General features: G+C 45.4%; 1 protein-coding gene across 2 annotated transcripts in view; it reads left to right on the forward strand.

The window, feature by feature from the left end:
• The window catches only part of OSBP2 (oxysterol binding protein 2), a 117,377-nt gene that overhangs the window by 49,000 nt on the left and 48,293 nt on the right, over positions 1–20,084 (forward strand). The gene's annotated exons all lie outside the window — the stretch shown is intronic.

Here is a 20,084-nt window from a genome sequence, read left to right on the forward strand (position 1 = left end):
TAAAATGATTTCTCGTGGTACTGTAATAACTTACCGTTGGTGGGGAATGCTGTTCATGGAGGTGAATAATGGGTGGTTTTTGACCTCAGTTATTAGATTTGTAGCTTCAACTAAAAATTCAGCTTTAAGGAGTCTTGCCAATTTTAAAGTAATCTCTTCAGGGAGACGCTTTCCCTCTGGCAGTAACCCATTCACTAGAAACTTAAATATTCATTTACAGCTAAAGCTGGACAAGCTGTTATGGGAAAACAAGGAGGAATGAATGCATGACAGGATGATAAAAATCCAGTTTATGATTCTCCCTGAAATGTACTGATAGGAGCTTAAATTGCTGACAGAGTCTTATCAAGGGAAGTGGTAGGTGTTATATTTAGCAGCATGGGAGCACAGCGGTGACTTGGCACACCAGACATAGGTAATCATTCGGCTTCTGACATAAGTAAGGACGGAAAGGCTGTGCAGAGAGCCCTTGGACGTAAGCAGAGGTGCAAGCAGCAGCAGCACGGTGGAGAAGAGAAGGGCCTGATGGCATAAGATGCTGACACTGACTTCGAAGAGGATGGAGGGGATAGAAAAGCTGTAAGGCTTTCTAAATAGGCTCCTTAGTGCTGCAGGAGGTTTCCAAACTACAGGGGTAGGTTTATCATCCTCCTTTCGTGAAAAGTGCTGGAGGCTGCTTATTCTTTTGGGCACTACTGGTCGTGCTACCGAGATTCAGAGCTGTTAACCTGCAGCCAGGCTGTCTGCCAGTCAGTAACCACAGCCATCGGGCAGTTGTTTCTTCTTCCCAGAAATGGTGCAGATTGTACTTCTTTTCTGGCAGCTACTGACAGGGTTTCCCCCCTGGAAGAGTACAGCTTATTCCCATGGTGGGTGAGATGGAGCAGGAAATCCTGCTGGTCCCAGGGGCATGTTAGACACAAGGCACCCAGTTATGTGGATGCAACGTTGGGAGGATTGGAAGAGGTCTCCTGCCCAAATCTAATTCTTGCAGATCATAGGGAATGGTAGACTCTGTGGGGACCAGCTGGATATTTTATCCCTGTTAATCTACTTTTGAATGGCTCTGAAGCTGGATAGTATTCCTTCTAACTCTTGTGATTCCACAGAACTAGGGGGTTTCATTTTCAGTGGTGCTGCATCTGCCTGAGCCGGTTCCCAGCTAAGGCACCTCTGTCCTACTCCCTTTTCTAGCTCTTTGATTTTAAGTCAGTTCAGCAAGTGGATTCTTCCTTCCCTGCCTGCACTGCATGAACTTGGGAAGTCTTGACCCAGAGAGGCATTTCCTGCTCTCTTTCACTGCTTAGCATCTTGTTAATAAGCAGCACAACAAGAGATACTGGAGGATTAGCATTGCTTGAAAAAAGGAAGGGGGGGAAAAAAAAAGAAATCAAGTTGTTCCCCTGCCTTCTGCCTCTGCTCTCCAGCACCCAGCTGCAGGACTGGTATGCTCCTGGATGAACCAGCTTCTTTGGCGAGAGCAAGGTGGCCCAACGTGTCCAGATGGTGCAGCCAGACACGGCTGAGGCTTGTCAGTCTCTTGGGACTGTCTGCAGGCGGTTCCTCACCTGTGCCTCAGGGCATTTGTTTCTGATGGGCACAGGGGTGAGAAGGTGGAGAACTGAAGTCTCCATTTGAGTAGATGGCACGATCAGACCTGGCAGCAGAGCCGGAAAGGACCTGCTGATGTTTTTTGACAGGCAGTTAAGAAACCTGCAGAATAATTATGCCAAGGAAGTGATTAAAAGAAATTAATCAAGCTGCAGGAACAAAAAAATGGATGTATACCTTTGTTTCATCTCATGTTGAGAAAGTCCCTTTAGTTTTGAAAAAGGTCTTTTTTTTTCTACTGCTAGAGATTCGGGCCCGCTCAAAGGGGGAATTCCAGTACATTGGAAAAGTAGTGGAATAATAGCATCAGCCACAAAGTTATCGATCAGAAGTGCTCACAGGAGACCAGAGATGGCAATTTGCATGGCTGAGATGGTTTTCCAGCAAGTCTTGGCCACTGACCAAGGTTGGTGCTGATGTTCATTGTGTTATTTTTATCCAGTGCATTTATTTATATGCTTCAGCTTCCCCTGTGTGTGAGTTGTGTCAGTATAAAGATGCTTGTCTCAACAATGCCTTATTCCCTTCTTTCTAAATCTCTGACTGGAAGGTTTATAATCAAGACCAAATCTTTCTACATGAGGTGAGTGGCAGTGTTTGCCTGAAGGATTCTGGCTACAGAGGTCACGGCCAGCAATGTGCAGAATCTGTGTGTGGACTCTTACCTAGCGTGGGCTGGAAGCTAACACCTTGTCCACCCCGGGCCACTGTTTGCACGTCTTTCAGGACGTGGGGGTGAGAAGTTACCCTCTGTGGGGCCTGTCAGAGAGGGCTTATTTAAATCATTTAATTAAAACATTTAATTTAATAAATTAAAACATTTAATGTGTTTTTCCCCTGCCTCCTGATGGCATTCAAGACACTGCAAATGTTCCAGCACTTTTTAGCATACATACATAATGTATTTTCTTTTTCATTGTGCGTAATACTGCAAAAAAGGAGCTGTGGCAGCGGACCATATCTTTGAGCTCCTGCCTAAGCCTCATAACACTTCTTCAGGCTTTCTAGATCCTAAAATGCTTGAATGGTTGGATATGTTGCGTTAGCTGCTGATGTGGGTGATGGAGACTGAACCTGTCTGAAAAATGGGGAAAATGAGAAGCTCTGGGTATTACTAAAGCTTGATGATGCTTAATTTCTGTTTGACTGTCATGCCGAGCATGGAGGTGGGCTGTGTGGCTCCGGAGAGTGGTCCAAGAGGAAAGACACTGCTCTGCTGAGTAAGCAACAATGGCACAGCGTGATGGTGGGACCTTGGCACAGTGTGGTTGGAGGGCTGACACGCTGCATGTGGTGTTTCAGACCCCCACATAAGGCCTTGGGGTCCCACCATTGCTGTGGGACCAGGTGACCCTGAGGTGCTGAGGGGATGGCAGGGATGGCTGGCAGTCAGAGCTGCGCAAAGGGGCCACCAAGTGTGACCCCACAGGCACTAAGATGTGCCAGCTCCCAAGGGATTTCCACCTGAATGCTGTGTCTGTGCCAGCCAGCACAACCCACCAGAGACAGCTGTGGTTTACAGGGTGGGCTTGGGCAGCTGTAATTGGCTTTTCAGGTTGTTTTTGGCTTCATGACTGCTCTGGCGTTCAGGAGCTGGTTGGAACCACGATGGAGCTGCCAGCTGCAGAAAACCTCCTGCTTGGCCTTGTCCCTTAGACTTGATTTTTTTCCAAGCACATTTGATACTTAATTTCAGTATTTCTGAGGCCTGATGATGCTCTGCTTTGGTAGATGATTGCAAATGAGGTAAAAAGAGATATTGCATTGCTATGTCATTAACTATGGGACGTGTAGGTCTATATTAATGAGGGGCCAGATTTAAAAAAAAAAAAAAACAACCAAAGGAAACAACCCACAAAGTTGATTGTAAGTGTTTTTACTCCTTGTTTATCTGCTAATAGCAAGGTGTGTTTTCCTGATAAGAGATTTAAGAGCAAAGAGCAATAAATGTGTGATTAAACATTGAGTTCTATTAAACCTGAATTGTCTTGGTTGCACTATTCCTTGTGGGACAGGTTGTTTAAAAGCAAATTACAATGTTTTTGTTTTGTTTCTTGTCAGATATGTGGTAAGTTTGATGCTGTAGTGAAAGGTGGAGATGACTGTGGTGTTCCCAGAGTGGCGTGCTTTGTGATGTCAAATTTAAAATTAATGTGGAAAAAAAATACACTTGACATATTTCCAGAAGCTGGTAAATCATAATGTGTGGTGTTGATGGGTACTGATATACGTGGAACAGTGTAGCCTCATGTCATCCAGAATCTGGTAGATTTTGGAATATGTCGAAGTCTTTTGGCTTGATATGATACAAGACAATTTTTTTGTTAGGTTTTCACATTGTGAAGGAGAAATGGCAATGTAATAGCTCAGACTTTGTCCTTTTTTTTGGTAGCTCTTTTTTGCACATTGAATTCCTTCTGTTGAGCTCTCTTTCTATGCGAGTTGTTTCTTCATCAGTACAAAGGTCAAAATCCAGCTAAACAAACAGAAATACAGGCGGGTTGTGATTAAAATGCATTTTTTAACAGTTTTGAGTGCCTAACAAGGGATGCTGTGACCTACAGTGCCAAAGAGCAGCCTTGGTCAAGCTGTCCGTGAGCAGAACTGTCAGTGTGTTAATGAAAGATCCATGCGTTATCTCTTTCAACTGCCTGTTTACACTAGAAAAAATGGTTATTTTGATTTTTCCATTTATTTTCATCTCAAGGGTGCATTGCATATTCTTCATTAATCAAAGATTTTCATAGTACGCAAGCCCACTGTGGGAATAAGTGTAAACATGCTGGAGCCTGTGAGTGTTTTCTCTCTTTCCACAAAATAAATGAAGGCAGCAGCAAAATGTAAAGAAAAAGCTAAGTGTTGGACAAAGCTAATGAAAAGCTGTCAGGGATCTGTTTCTCTGGAGACAACCTTTCTGCATGACCTTGGACAAGTTACATGGTTTTGATTCTGGGCATCTGTGGTTTAAGATTTGTGGTCTGTGGGGAGTGAGATGGGTCTGAAACTGCTCTGGACCTGCACGTGTTGTTTTCCTGGTAATATCTAGAGGTTGAAATTCTTTTCAATTAGGAAGACAGAAAGAAGCAGTAATAGCCGGCTGTAATTTTGCTCTTTTGCTGTGTGGTAGGCATGCACGGTGGGGCTGGCAGGTCAGAGGGAGCAGTGAGTGTGTCTTTCCCCAAATGGCATTTTGTCTGCAGGGGAAGGTTTCGGCTCTGGATTGTCTGACTCTGCTCATGGACAGTTTGACTGTAAAAAAAACAAAACAAAAAAAAAAACAAAAAACAAACCCAAACAAACAAAAACCCTACATGGACAAGATGGGGCTGAGGGGCTTTGCTCCACGGAGGTGTGCTGCCAGGCTGGTGCTGACTTACTGCTGATGATGGTGGCAAACTCAGTGCAGCAGAAGGGAGCATGGAGAGAGGATTCGAGATGTTGTTGATTGTTGTGCCTTGGTTCAGTTGTGTTTAAGTGTTTACAGCAAAATTAATTCCTTGCAGGGAGAAGCATGAGGAAGCCCAGAGAAGTAAAGATACTATTATGTTTTACTTTTTTTCTTTACTTTTTACCCCTTAAATAATTCTTTCTTTGATGCACAGAACAATAGAGAAGTTACCTAGCTGGCAGGAGAAGGTTTAAGATGCTAAATGTGTTTTCCTTTTGAAAGTCTTGAGAGTTTTCTTGCTGTGTTGGCACAGTGTGAATGGCTTTTCCTGGAAGGGAGGAGAGCAACGAGAGAGGATTGGAAATTGGTGAGTGGTCTGATATCTGTAAGATGAAATTTAATAAAGCCAGGTGTGAAGTACTGTGGGGTGTGGGGGGAAATCACTATTGTGTTTGGCTGTTTTAAGGCAGGTATTTTGTTCAAGATACCTTTTATTTCATGCTTGTGCAGGTAAATATGTGCTTTGTTTTAGGGCATCATGCTTTAAAAAGGCAGAAGGTATTTGGAGAGTTGTGAGGAACACCCGGCAATCTAGGAAGCATGAAAGAATCTAATTTTACTACTTTTTTTTTAAAAAGGAAGCAGATTATGAAGATACGACAGTTGCTTCTGATATGCTGAAGTTTTTTGCACAGAAAGAAGGTGACTGTTTCTTCCCTGTGTCTGCAGGGGGCAGAGGCAATCCCTTCAGTTTGGAGCTGGAAAATAACTTGGGTGTTGAGAATAAGTCTGCTTACAAAATACACTTTTCAAGACAAGGTTTGGCAAGTCGGTGTCAGAGGTGGTATGGGTACTCTGGATGTTGCCTCAGTGTTTCTCGATATCCCTTCCAGCCCTGTGTTGCTGCTGTGAATGTTGGAGACACCTTTCGCTGATAGCTGTGTGAAATGCTTTTCTTTGTAAGATTCTCCATTTTCTTGTAGTTGTATTAAACTTTACCTATTTGTTCTGTTTCTTTGGGTCCTGACTGTATTCATATGGCTGGGTTTTGTGGGTTTTTTTTGTGTTGGTTTTTTTTTTTTTTTTGGAATATTTGGGCATTTCTAGAAGGGCTGTTTCAAGGCAGTACTATATATTATTATAGTTATTATAATTAGTGTATTATACAGTATTTCAGTGCAGGCAGAAGTCCTCAGAATTATTTTAAGGCAATTTTGTTGTGCTGCCTCCCATATGGCTTGAAGTGAGGACCTGAAATTTGGCGAGGAGCCTGTCTTTGTGTAGCTGTTGTCGCTCTTGAGATGCGGATCTGCCCCCCTGTGCTCAAGCGGCGGCCTCCGAAAAGGGGCTGATTTTGCGCTTTTCTGTTAGAAACCTTTTAAACCCGAACAGCTGACATCTCCGAAGTTTCTGTTTTTTCTGAGCCGGGTTCTTTCCTCCTGTGTGCTGTGGCAGGGCAGGCAGTGCCTGCACGTGGTGGATGCAGGGAGAGGAGGAGGAGGTATCTCCAGCCCTGAGTGCAGGGGGATGAGAGCTGCAGAGAAGAGAGGTGAAGGGAAGAAAGAATATGGAGCCTGTGGAGAGCATCCCGGGGGAAAGATCGCCTTCGGTCGGAGCCTTACAGCTGTGATCTCCCTCCACACCTCCCTGCTTCACTGAGCTGAGCCCCTGCTGAGCACTGGATGAGGAAGAGGTGCTGTGGAAAGCACAGTATGTAGTTGCATTAATATAGACTATAACGAACCAGGAGGTGGGCTGTGTTTGGCACGTGTGGGCCACCGAAATATTGGTGCTTTTGAGTGCTGGGTTTTGCAGCTTGGGTTGTGCTCCTTTCGGGGTGTGTAATGCAATGCACGTATTTGAAAGAGACCTTGAAGTTAGTTGTCTTAAACTAATGTGTAAGTTCATGAAGTGATGACTCCGCCCATATGTGAGTGGTCTCTAGAGCTTGTAGAGATGCAGTGGGTCCTTGCATAGGGCAGCCCTTCCTACTGACCGTATGCAGTGCTGCTTTCTGCAGCTGAATCAGGGAGACATTATTTCAGCTGCTACAAATGAAGTACTTCTGATCGAGATATATATATATATATATATATATATTTTTTTTAATGGATGAGCTGGGGTTTGAGTAGTTGCAGTACCACTACTCCTATTAGAGCTCTGGATTTTTAAAATTCTTCTAATGTTTTATCAGTTGGTTTTAGAGATGGATGTGGCACAACTATAAAGATGTTAGAAAATGAAGGACTATGGATGCTTTCAAGAGCAGTTGAATAATAATGATGAGAAAAGGAAATGTCCTGCCAAAGTGTGTAGCCCTTGGACTTCTGGTGGGTCTGTGTGTTAGTGGTCGCACTCAGGAATGGGAAAACAGAAAATACTTGGAAGTGTCTCCACTTTGTTTTAGAATTTCATCAAACTTGGACAAAGAAGTCAGATTAAAACCAAACTACAATCGTCACCCTAACCTTCCTGCCTCCTTTTCTTCCACATGAAGTATTTGGAGGGTAGAATTTGCAAGGGAGGGGTCTGTTTTTAAAATCTGATGCAGTTTTGATATTGCCAAACGGAGCCTGAAGGTAGAGCTGGTGATCCAGGAGGTGGTGCATGTCTGTGGGGATGCTGGGTGTGCCACGGGGAGATGAATGTTCTCCTTCTGGCTCCCCTCATTCATCATTTTTATCCTGGTCTTTTCCTGGCCCCCCTCAGTCAGCCCTGCATGACCCACACCCCCACACCCGTTCCCACCTTTGTCTCACTGACTGATTTTGTGTTGCTCAGCAAGAAGTAACGTCATGATGGGAGTATTTCTTGTAGAAAGCAAGCAAGAAGAAATTTCATTGTGACATAAAGTGACATGGCAGGTGGCATTTCCCAGGTACCTTTTGCTGATCCTGTGACCAAGGTAACTCTTCCTGTGACCAAGGTAACTCATGTTTTTGTTCAGGGATAAGTCTGCAATCTGTTTTTAAAAGGGAAATTTAGGACTAGTCCTCCAAGCATTTAGATGAGTTACTGCAGCTGTGACTTAAATATTGGCAGGAGGAGGTTCATGGCAGCTGGCAGAAGAGATTCAGAGCTAGTTACAGCCGTTTGTGAACATCAGGTTCATCAGGAGGGTCTTAGCTTTGCTTTCTGTGACCCTTCCTTGCGTTGCTGCAATAGGAGATAGCTAACTTGTGTTCAAGCCACCACCAGAATAAGGAAGTTGCTTAGAAGAGCAAAACAAAGAGTATCTTGGTGGAAAAAAAACTTTTTCCTGGTGATTTAGACAGCCATTAAATGCATTTTCCTATAGTTAACTGGGAGAGATCACTGAGTTACATGCCACGGGTTTGTCTGGTGAGTGGGGAGACTTCACAGGGGTGGTGCAGGGAGTTGAACTTGGATGAACATTGTGGGTCCCTTCCAACTTGAGATAATCATTCTGTATTTGACCAAGACCCTGTATCGCTGTGTTCATACGCAGCAGGTTATTAGCTCAGCCTTGCTTGTCCTGCCTAGTTGACCTTCGCTCCCTGCAGACTCCTGCAAGGCTCAAGTGGTTGTCTCCATGCTGCACTCCTCTTGCTGTTCTACCTTCCAAACCCAAGTGGAAGGTTCTTGCAAGTCACCCTTAAACCCCCTCTTGCTGTCTGTCCTTGGCAAGTGGCAGGCTGTGCTTGAAGCTTGGGAGGCAAAGCTGGCCCAGAGAAGAAAAAGGCATTGGTTATGTCAGCCTGATGTCATCTACAGGGGCCTGGACTGGAAGCTGCTCCTGAACGGATCATAAGTGGTCTGATTTTCAGGGAAATGGAGTGATTGTAGGAAGTCACAGCTCTGCAGGTCATAGGCGTGCACACGAGCTTTGAGTAATTTGTATGTGGAAGATGAGTATATGAGATACATATGTGTGAGTGTGTGTATGTCTATCCCTCTTGGTATGTATGTATACATAGACTGATATATAGATGTATGTATGTATTGGCTCTGATATTGGTGTCAAAACACAGATCTTGGCTCCATCTGGTTCTTGGATCTGCTAGCAGAAATGGAAGTGCTTGTTTTGAGCTGAATCCTGTTGAGGCCTTCCCCGCCAATTAAAAATTGCTGTTCTTGTGGTATTTGTGGTTTTTTTTTCCCTTGAAAAAATGCTGGTTCCTACCCAAAGCATGAGTATATATGCAACCAAGTTAATAACATTTTTACATGCATGTGCATTGCCAGCATTAGTTTTCCCTGCCTCAAATATGTAGCGTGGTGATAGCTTGACTTTTCAGAATTTGTCCTTTTCCCACCCAGAATGCTTGAAAAGTCCCTCCGTCTTTTTTAAAATAGGTATACACAGAGAGTAATTGCAGTTTAAAAGGTGGATGATGAACCTTTCCTTCATTGCTATAAAAGCCTTGCAATCCAGCTAAAGTGGGAGAAAAGTATTGCATATAAACTATTAATACTTGTAAATACTTGACAGTGGTCTCATCTCCAGTTCCCTGAGCCCTGATTGTGTATTCAGCTGCACATCATGCAGTAGCACCTTGGCTGCAGCTGCTCATCTTACATCGAATTGTGTTTCATGCTGCATTTTTCCTCCGGACTTGCTGGTTCCCCTGAGACCAGTGAAATATTAAAGGCTGGGAAAATCCACTTGTCCCACAATGGAGGGGTGAGAAAATAGACATCAGGAGGGTGTGCGGTTGTGAAACATCAGAGGTTTTGTTATTGAGCTGTTGGGGAGATGTGAAAAGTAGCTGCACAAGTAAAATATATAATGATGTTTCTGATAAAACCAAAGAAATTCTGATGCGTATTTTAAACAAGTGTCCTAAAAATAACCTCAGCAGCATTTAAAGGGACATGCTTCCAAATACCATCTTTTCTCCCAAAAAGAGCATCCCTTTGAATTTTGGGCTGAATATCCAGCAGCCGGTTCAGCATCACTTTGGAGATGGCTCCAGCGAAACCTCCCCTTAGCAGGACCTGGCATTGTTTTCCCTCCTCCCCTACCCCTTTTTTTTTTTGGCAGGATGATGCCGGTTTCTGGCAGAGATGGGGTTAAGGTTGCTCCGTAGTGCATGCTGGTAAGAGGGTGATTTGATGGTTGCTGTGTGCTGGGTGCCGTAGTGCTCTGCTAACAGCATGTGGCAAGAATTTCTTATGTGAAATGTGGAACTGTAAGTGCAGCGATGCAGCCATCTGGCTGACTGCTGAATAAGGACATTTTCTTTTTTTCTTTATTTTCCATCCTAAAGCTGACAGCCATGTAGTGCGTAGCCTCTGCGAGAGAGATCCCACGGTGGGGATGAAGGGTAGGGGCTGCTGGGAGACTGGATCCATCCGTTCCTTCTGCAACGCCGGCTGTCTGAATAAATTTCACAAGGGTTAGTGGCCTTCCCGGCGTACTCCTGCTGTCGCTGCCGGACGGATCCAGCCCAGCATGTGCTCCCTTAGCATCCTGGGGAGCAATGGAGGGGCTGCTTCAGCTAGTCAGGAGCCTTCTGGGGATGGGTGTATGTGTGTTTTTAACCTCATGCAGGAGCCCTGGGAGACAGAGAAATACAAAAAATACTCTGTGCAGGTCCGTTGGTGGTGTTTGTGTGACAGCGTGTCATCTTGCCTACAGACAGGACTCTTGGGCTTCATGTGCTATGTCCTTTCTAGGTTTGGTTTGAGATTTGTAAAATGTGTGGCACCTTGGTCTTTGCACTTTATCAGGTGTTTAAAAAATACGGTAAATCACCCGTGGTTCAGATTTACAAAGTTTTACTGTGGAGAAGGTTAAATTTTATTATAGTTTGTTCTTTTTGTGCATCTTCAATGTCACAAAGAATTGGTTTGCTTGTAAAGGGTAAATTATCAGACCTGTTACTTGGTTTCAGTAAATGAGATAGTTTGGTGTTTTTGGTTTTTGTGTGGTGTGGTTTGTGGTTTTTTTTTTTTTTTTTTTTTTTTATAAGCCAAACCACTTTGCATTTGAGACAAAATGAGTGCGTGTGTGTACTGTAATCCGCCTTGCCCCTGCTTTGGTCTAACATACTGCAGGAGACAGAGATGTTCTCCAGGAGCAACTGGGTGGTGGTGAGCTGGAATTTAAGGCTGCGCGCTATAATCTCCAAATAGTTACTGCTCCTGAGGTTACTCCAGGTATTTCCCACTGCCAGTCTCAGGAGAGCTCAGTGGTGGGTGTGCAGGAGCACTGTTCTTTGTGGGGCAAGTGATACTCTGCCCAAATCCGTGCTGGTTTAGGGCAGAAATCCCTGTTTTGTGAGTGCTACCAAACAATTTTGGTGTGCTTTTTCTGGGTGGGATCCTGCGATGAAGCAGAACAAGTCTGCCATGGGGGGTCCTGCCTTTCATTTTGGACAACTTCTATATTGCTTCATTGGTGGAGGGGCCAAGCAAAACCAGGCTTCTCACAGCAAAGGAAAAGGGGTGGTGGTGAGAAAGGAGGGTTTGCAGGATGCTCTTAACTTTCCTTTCAGACCACTGAAGGCTCTTTTGATCCTGGGCACTGACAACTCATTGCTTACTGTATTTTCTTTACATTTCTGCGCTGCCCAGAGGGTCTGTACCTGCTGGGAGTTGGTGGCGCTGAGACTTCCTTGGTGGTCACATCCAACTGTTGCTGCTTTGATGGAGTTTGAGATAATTAATAGGTTTATGGGAGGAAAAGGGGCAAATCCTAACAAAAAATTAATCGGGAGCCAAGTCACTAATCTCCTCCTGCAAAGATTCATTAGGAATCATGTCACCATCTCCTGTGTGGGTTTCATCTCACCTCACTGAAGTTGAGATCATACTATATCCAATTTAAAAGCTGAAGCCTGATCCCTTACCCAGGGTTGTCAGTAGAGAGCTGGGCACCTCCGAGAGCTGTTTGTTTCGTCCCAAAATAGGTTGCCCACTGACCCTGAGGAAAGCCTGGGGATGGACCTGCTCAGATTTGGGCTTTCCATTTCTGGCTGTCCAAAGGTGAGATGAGTCATCCCATCTTCTTTAGATATAGGTGTTTAAAGTTGCAACTTCCAAACACTGGTCCTATTTTATTTTCATTAGTGTGTGGTGTGAAGCTGCCTCTGCAGAACGGTGTGTGAGCATCAGCCGCTGCTTGATCTGGTCATGGTACAGTCCACGTGGACGTGCATCTCCATCCTGCTCTCAAGCATCACTTCACAATAAGCTATTTTATCTAAATGTAATTTCTTTCCCCTAGAAAAATGCAAGGAAAGAAGAAATGCAAATAGGTCAAATAAAAATGAAAGCAATTAAGGATTTACAGCAGGCTTCAGATGACAGAGAAAAAAAGTGCTCTTTTTATCAAATCCAGATTGTCTGCTTTCCATTGGTTTTCTTCTTGAGCCATTTTTCTAGCTGGGTGATGTAAGGACATGTGAGTAACAGGAGATCTGCACATGCATGCACAGCAGTTTATATAACTAGGCTTCAGTGGAGAATAAAATGCCCCAAACCAGAATTATTCTCACAAAAAGCTGAAGCCATCCTGATTCTTGATGCATGAAAATTGAGGGGAAGGTGGTGAGTGTTAAGCACAAGAGAAGCGGTGACTGGGGCTTCAGGGAGACCTTGGTGACCACAAGGAACAAACCTAGGGAGATCTCTTCCAAGGGTGTCTGAAGTCAGATTATTTCTGGTTTGATACTGGGAAGGTGTTAGGTGGCTTTGGCATCTTTGCAACGGGAGTGATAGAGAGCACAAAGCACTTTTTCTTTTTTTTTTATCAACTTAAAAATTCAAATATTCTCAGGGTTTCTTGTAGTTCTGCCTGTGCTGTTCCTTGTCATCTTGCCCAACTGTTGAGTTGTTCAGCTGTTGTTCTGCCTAGTGCTGACAAAATGATTGTGGTTGCTTGCAGCCACCACAGATGTGTGCACTTCTTTTCCTGGGCACATTGAATGCATTTATCATGGGGCTGCATGTGTGAAATGTAAACTCTAGTGTACTGTATGTGTGCAGTATCTATGTGCTTTTAATAGTTACAGGTGTCCTTCATAAGCCTTTCCTATGAATGAAGATACCCCACCTGATCTCCACAGCCCTGGGCAAAGGGAGTGACTCACGACAAGGGCTGAAGGCAGCACGCAGCCCTCTTGGAGTGGACATCTCAAATCACAGCCTGATTTTTTTCCCCCTCCATTTCAGTGAATATTGTGTTTATCAGGCTCTTTTTGATGCATCTCTTGATGCAGAAGCTTCCAGTGGCTCTGTGATGGTGCTTCACGCTGGCAGGATAAGGTGGGAGTGGTTTTTCTGTCTGGACTGGTCATTTGCTGCCCCGAAAGCATTTTCTGGTGGGCAAGTGATGCTTTTTGAGGAAGCTTTGCATTGACATCTATTAAGCTTTCCCTGTACGGCAAGGGGGCATGTCCATATGCCACATGTGGAGCATATTCGGCAAGCCCAGAGGGTTGTTAGTCCTGGGATGTGACGAGCAGATATTTCTGATGTTTAAGCAACAAACTGAACCCCAAAGCTGTGAAAACATTGGCTTTTAAAATCAGTTTACTGTAAAAAATGTGATGTGCTAGAAGTCTCTCTGGCAAGCCCATTCCCCGCTGGAAATGGGGAATACTTTGGAAGTGAAAATACTTCCCAAGGGCGCTTTGCTTTTCATTTAGAAATCCTCACGCTGTAATAGTTGTTTTCTACAAAAATTTTGGCCTTAAATCCACTTACCTCACCAAAAAGGAGCTGTTTGAGGTATGCTTAAAATAAGGATCACTTTTAATGAGCAGCCCAGGGAAAAGCTGGCCCTGGCTTTTTGCTTGGCAGGAGATTCCTTGCGGAGAGAAGTGCTTAGCCTGGAGGCTTGGGGTTACTTTTAATAGGTTTTTTTGTGCTTGTAAGATGAAACCAATGCAGACCTTGTGATTAGACAGTGAGAGAAAAAGGTGAACATGGAATTAAGGAGATGTTTTGCATTCTTCTGTGTTTGTATGTTGAAGGCCTGATCTGCTTTGGTTAGAGCTGATGGGATCTTGTATATTGGGTTCATTGACATCGGCCAAATTAAGGAAGGACTGAGGTGTTGAAAGCCGCCTTTTTAGAGTGAGGTATTCTGCATTATGATAACAGGTTACAGCTGCCTGCCTTATGCACTGGGAGTGCTGGCTAGCAGGAATACAAAGACCACAGTTACTGTGCATAAAAGGTCTGACAGATAAAGATAATGAGTTTGTCTTTAGTTAATTTTGAGGCTATGAAAGCTTTTTCCAGTAGGAGTAAAGGTGCTCCTGCTTGCAGAGGAAATTTGCAACAGAAGTATCCCTTGGGAGGTCCACTTAGTGCATTTGGTGCTAAGGCCTGGGTTTCTTATGGTGTTCCCTACTCAGCAAATATAATGTCATTAATATTTGATGGTAATATGGATGATAATCATCTAATGAAAGTCAAATCCTGGGCTGCCACTTAGCAGTGACCAGGGTTCCCTGGGTTGGGTCATCAGTGCATTGGGCTTGTGGCATCTGCACCAAGGTGCACACGTGTGGTAGTAGTTTATAGCTGGGCTATAAAATAGGTGAATAAATACATTCCTATAGTTACATAATAGCAGTGTGTATTTATTTTATGGCCCAGCTAGAAACCATTTGAATGAATGTTTTAAAGTTGATGTACAGGCCATCCCTGCTATGTAACAAATATTGGATTAAAATTTGAGGAGGGACCAGGCATGAGTGGCTGCTGTACTGTTGAGTAGTCTGTCCAAAAGTAGAAGTGTTGATTCAGCCTCTTTCCAGATTTACTTAAAAATCTCCTAAGGGGCTCTTGCCTGGAAGTTTTGACATCTCCTTCCTTGGCACAGCCATCCAGAGGAAGCGTGAAATAGAAAGTAATACCTAATACCTGTCCCGTGAAACCCACAGGTACGTCCTCTACTGTTTAGTGATGTAGTTCCTCTGGAAAGTAGGTCAGTTAGAAAGGCATCTTGCTGAGTTGTAAAAGAATGGAGAGATGCTAAATCCTCTAGTTCCTAGGTTGTTGCCAAATTGGCTGCTGTCAGGGTTAAAAGATATCTGTAGTTTACCCTGGGCTTTTGTGCCTGGCTTGAGCCTGCTGGAGAGCTGTAGTTCTGTTCTGACTTCAGCAGTTGAACAGCCTGTGGCTGCTGTTCTCACTTTGTGAAAGTGCTTAAAGTTTGTGGCCAGGGCTGTTGGATTCATCTTTTTTTAAAATACAGACTGAACGCTGTACACCTATCATGTATTATGTAAGGTGTATACTTTATATTATGTATATATTAACGTACGTTGCTCTAGAAGGTTTTACTAGCCACAGGGGTGTCCGTGGGGATGGTTAGAGATGTTTCGTGTTGTGGAAATCCTCTCTTGTTTTAATCAGCATGAACAAAAGGAGAAGCGGCTGGGATGTTTGCTTGCAGGAGCAAGGGAGGAACCACCCCCCCAGCTGTCCTTGACCCCCATGGCCAGTGGAGCTGGACGTGCAGGTATTTGCATGCACGTGACAAGGCACCAGCAGTGGTTTATGCAGCCTCTGCAGCCCTGCAAGGCTTGTTAGGAAGAGCTTGTAGGGCAGCGAGCATCTGATGGGAGGTCCTGCTTTGCAAACAGGGATCATTGCATTGCCTCCTTTGCAGTAAGGAGCCCTCAGAGTTCAGCAAGGTAGCAAAACTGTGTGCTGATGCCAGGGACTGTTAGTTTTCTTTGTGAATGGTGCCCTCTCTGCCCCTTTTCCCTTTATTTCTAGCAATCATGGAGGTGGGTTCCTGACCATGTGCCTGTGTGGCTCAGTTGGACGAGGATACGTATGCATTTAAAATACAGTAACTTTTTTATGGTTGACTTCAAATTTGCAATCAGCCAAAAGTCTTGGACACATTGCTGATAGGTGCTGATGGAAGTGAATGTGCTGCTTGGGAACTCATGGCACAGGATCGGTGCCAGAGTAGCTCAGCACAAGGCCGGAGATGCTCTCCTCCATGGAGCTAATAGGCAGCAATCACTAACAACATGGGCTTATTAGCTGTGTCTTAAATACAAAGCAGAGTAATTAGGGAGGAAGTGGCCATCTTGACCACCTGATGGTGTAATTAGAGACCAGAAATGCATTTATAGAATGGGAAAGGAGATGAACTCCCAGCTCCATCCGAATGGGTCTGCAAATAGAGGCTCTATGTACAGCAGAAATAGATTATTATTTTTTTTTCCTTCTTTACTGACTAGGCTGTGCTGACAGCCGGTGCAGCACTTCTAGGGGAGATGCTGCTGCATCAGAGTGACTGCCCTTCTCCCTGTCTGTGCTGTTCCCCAACTAAACCTGGACTGTGGACTGTGTGATGGGCCGATCTGTCACTGAGTAGAACTGATTAAATTACCTTTCCATTTGTAGGAAATGGGTTGTTAGGGCTGTTTGCCCATTAATGATTTCTCTTTTGCCCCCCTTGCAGAGAATAGTGCTTTGTTGTTTGTCTGTTCTGGCATGTTGGGAAAGTCTTGCTGCTCAGTGAGTGGAAGGAAGGAGGGAAAAGGAAAAGGGAAGGGTGTCTCCATAGGCAGTTGTGACCAGTGCCATGGTGCCAGCCCGCCTCCAATGCAAGGACTGGCATGTCTGTGTGCTATGCCATGCCGTAGCATCTCTTGACATGCAGCATTCAGGCCTCTCAACAGTATTTTGCAGATGTGGAGAAAATAGGTGCTTCCCCCATGTGCTCCTGCTATTGGGCATCTTGTGCTGAGCTGGTGTCAGACCAGGACCCATGCTGGCAGCTTAGCAGCAAGCTGGATGTAATACTGTGCAGCCCACTAATTAGTATCTGTGGCTTTGCTGTTCATTGTGAATTAAAGTGGCTTGAATGGTGCTGATAAACCGCAGCTTTTAATTAATGAACACTCAGTCCAGGAAAATATACATTTTGTTGTGCAGGCATTCATCCCGCCTTACCCGGGGGAAGATTACTAGTAATTACTGAAGCCGTGTTAGCAGTTGTTAGTTTGTAAAGGCATGCTTCCAGTTAACTTGGGTTTGGATCTGTCACCGCATCTGCCTGTGAGCCCTCCAGTCTGCAGTGATGTCCCCAGAGCTGTGCCCTCGATGGTGTTCGCTTGTCCTGGTGCAGGTTTCACTTGAAGTCTCTCACTTTTAGGTAGGTTCTGTGTTTCACCGAATCTTTGCTCTTGCTCTCAGTTAGAAAAATCTTCCCTACAAAGGGGCTGACAGAAGGTTTGCCTTTCCTTCCAGTTCAAACCCTTAACGAGCCTGTCCCAGCCCTGCTGGATGGCTGGTGCTCAGGAGGAGGTTGGTGGTGTGTGCGCTCCGGGGCTTTGCCTGTGTGTGAGTACTGAAGGAGCAGAATTTAAATTTGAAGGCAAAAGCGGTGGGAAGGGGCTGTAAGTCAGGTGCCTTTTTGGGGCTGCTTGTGACCTGCTTTCACCTTCGCCATGCCTGGGGCTCTCAATTACAGGCTGGGCGGCAGAGCAAAGGGGCTGGGAGACTTCCAGATCCTGCAGCATCCCTCCCTTGCTGCTGGCTTGTCCTGACCCTTGGGGAATTGGAGGAAGGTAGGTAGCTTACACCCACCCTGATCCTCTTACATGTGAGTAAGCTGAGCTCAGGTGGCTTAGGCAGATGACTTAATGGGAGGGTGTCCACAGTATGCAGCTTAGCCTGGATGGCTCTTCCTCCAGAACCGTGGGTGAGCTGAGCTTATAAGCCTGTAGGGATGTTGCTGTGTGTAACCCCCGGGTCTGAAGAGTGAGGAGTGCGTTAGCTGGTGGGTTTGGGAGAAGGGAGGCTGCAGCATGCCCTCCCCTGAGCTGCTCTGGGCAGCATTACAGCAGCAGAAATTTTGTGATGGGCTGCCCTGGTGTGGCTGTGGGAGCTGAGCCTGTATCCCAGCAGACCTCCACTGCTGTTGCACTGGTGCTAGCCATCCTAAACCTGGGAATTCTGCTGTCGCGTGTGTGGTTCTGTGGTGGCTGCAAGTTTGGTGGGGATGATGCTATTGCAGCCCTGCAGTCCCTTCCCTGCCTCTGTTTGTGACGCTGCTCCCCCTCCCTGGGAACAGGGTCCCTTGTCATCTCTGGTTAGTGAGAAAAGAGAGTGCTGCCAGGAATGTACGAGTGTCCTTTGTACATCTCCCACTGGTTTCAGCGAGGATGAGGAAGCCTGGGGCAAGTTGTGTGTTGCCTGCTGATGTGGGAGACTTTCAGGAAAAAAAAGACGCTATTAGTAAAAAAAACAAAATTAAAAAATCATGGGCCAGGTTCATCCTTGGTGAACCCCCTGGGAGTGCTCCCACTTACACCAAGGATGACTTTATCCTGCGGAGGATGGGAGCATGGCATTAGCTGATGTACCTCTCAGATGCTGTCTGGTTCCCGAGTGCCAGCTGTGCCACCGGCCGTGCAGCTGCCTTTGGCTGATGGATGTCGGGAAGAGAGGCCAACCCATATGTGAGGTCCCCCCCTCATACTGCTGAAATAGTAGATAGACCCGAGGCTGGAAAATGTTTGAGCATCATTAAAAATGTATGTTCAGTGACGCACTTAAGAAGACATCCAAGACCTTCGGTGGTTTTCAGTAGCTGTGTGCCAGAGTGCTGTTGCTGTTGTCTGTGAAAGAAGGGGGTGTCACCCCACATCCGTGATGGTGGTCACTTCTGTGAGCTTCTGCTCTGAAGAAAACTAATTTCTTCCAAAATATCTTGACATTTGAGTTTTATGCCATTTTGCCTTTCTTCTGGCTTGTTTCAGGCTAAACAAGCTGTTCATGCCCAGCCCTGCCCTGCTGCCCTTGCAGAGACACGGGGACTTCTTGTTCCCCGGCTCCTGGTGCTGCCAAACTGTAGTGGCTTCTCCATTTCAGCGCAGGGGAACAGTGCAAATTCATAGTAATCTCTGGATACTAAAGGATGTAGTGAATAGACAGACAGGCACAATTAAGTAACAATTTTTGTACATATTTTTCATGTGCTTTGTTCATCTGTTAAGCAAGAACAAATGACTTATTTATGATGGCACTTGTACCCTTGGGGCTAAATATTTCCTGGTCTACTTGGAGGTAGTCCTGAAGTTGTAGGTAGTGCAAGTCCTCCCTGCAGTTGTCTTGGATTGTGTGCTGGCTGTGAATTCGGCGTGTACATACATATAGCAGGAGGGATGGTTTATTAAAGTGCGTATTTGTAATGTTCATCTGGATGTGGATCTCTTTGGTCCTGGAGAGTCGGAATGGGTCACAGAGGTTTTTGTGTCTGTATTGCTGATATGGATATATCCAAAGATGATAAACGCTTTATCAAGCAGTTTTATGTGGGGTTTGGTGGGGTGAGTAACCAGATGTCCAGCGTCTCTGTACAAAATTTCAGAGTGATGCTGGGAGGAGACGGGGCCTCCTGCAAACTCACCATATGCCAACCAGCTCCCAGAAGACCCTCATCACCAAGGGTTTGCCTGCCTGGAGGCTTCCTTATCCCCCTGCTTTCTGTCTGGTGGACTGTGAACCCCGTGGAAGAGAAGAATATGAAATAATAGTCTGCAGTGGAGCTGGCAGCCCCAGGGTGGATCTGTTCCCCCTAAAGAGGTTTCTGGGGCTGAACCTGATACCTGCCACAGCAATCTGACTTGGGATATTTTTAAATGCAAGCATTATCAGGGCTGCCTGACTATGGATTTGTTGATCTCTGTTCCATCTGCTGAGTAATTTAATGATCCCAGGATACCCCAGGGGATGATCTCAATGTTACCGTCAAACTCGTGTGGCGGCGGTTCTGTTGAGAGGGGAACTGGGTACCAGACGTGGGCTGGGGACTTGCTCTGCAGCATTGACATTGTTCTGTCTTTCTTGAAATTTGCAGAAGAGGTGCAGCTGAGCTTTGAGGCTTGCTGGGTGGCACACACAGCCTGATTGGTGGTTGACTTCCGTAGCAAGCCTTGAGCTTCTCTCTGGGCAGTGTCCTACAATGTCTGCTTTGATGTAACTCAATGTAGAGCAGTACCCAGGGAGCTGACAGAGTGATCCTAGTGTGCAACATGCGGTTTTGATCTTCTAACAGCTTGGAAGGTCTCCTCCGTGCTCAGCAAGTGATTTGTGAATGAAATTCTGGCATGAAAACTTGTGGTTGTTAAAGGTGCAA

The sequence above is a fragment of the Falco cherrug genome, chromosome 1 (genome assembly GCF_023634085.1).
Source record: "Falco cherrug isolate bFalChe1 chromosome 1, bFalChe1.pri, whole genome shotgun sequence".
Taxonomy (NCBI): domain Eukaryota; kingdom Metazoa; phylum Chordata; class Aves; order Falconiformes; family Falconidae; genus Falco; species Falco cherrug.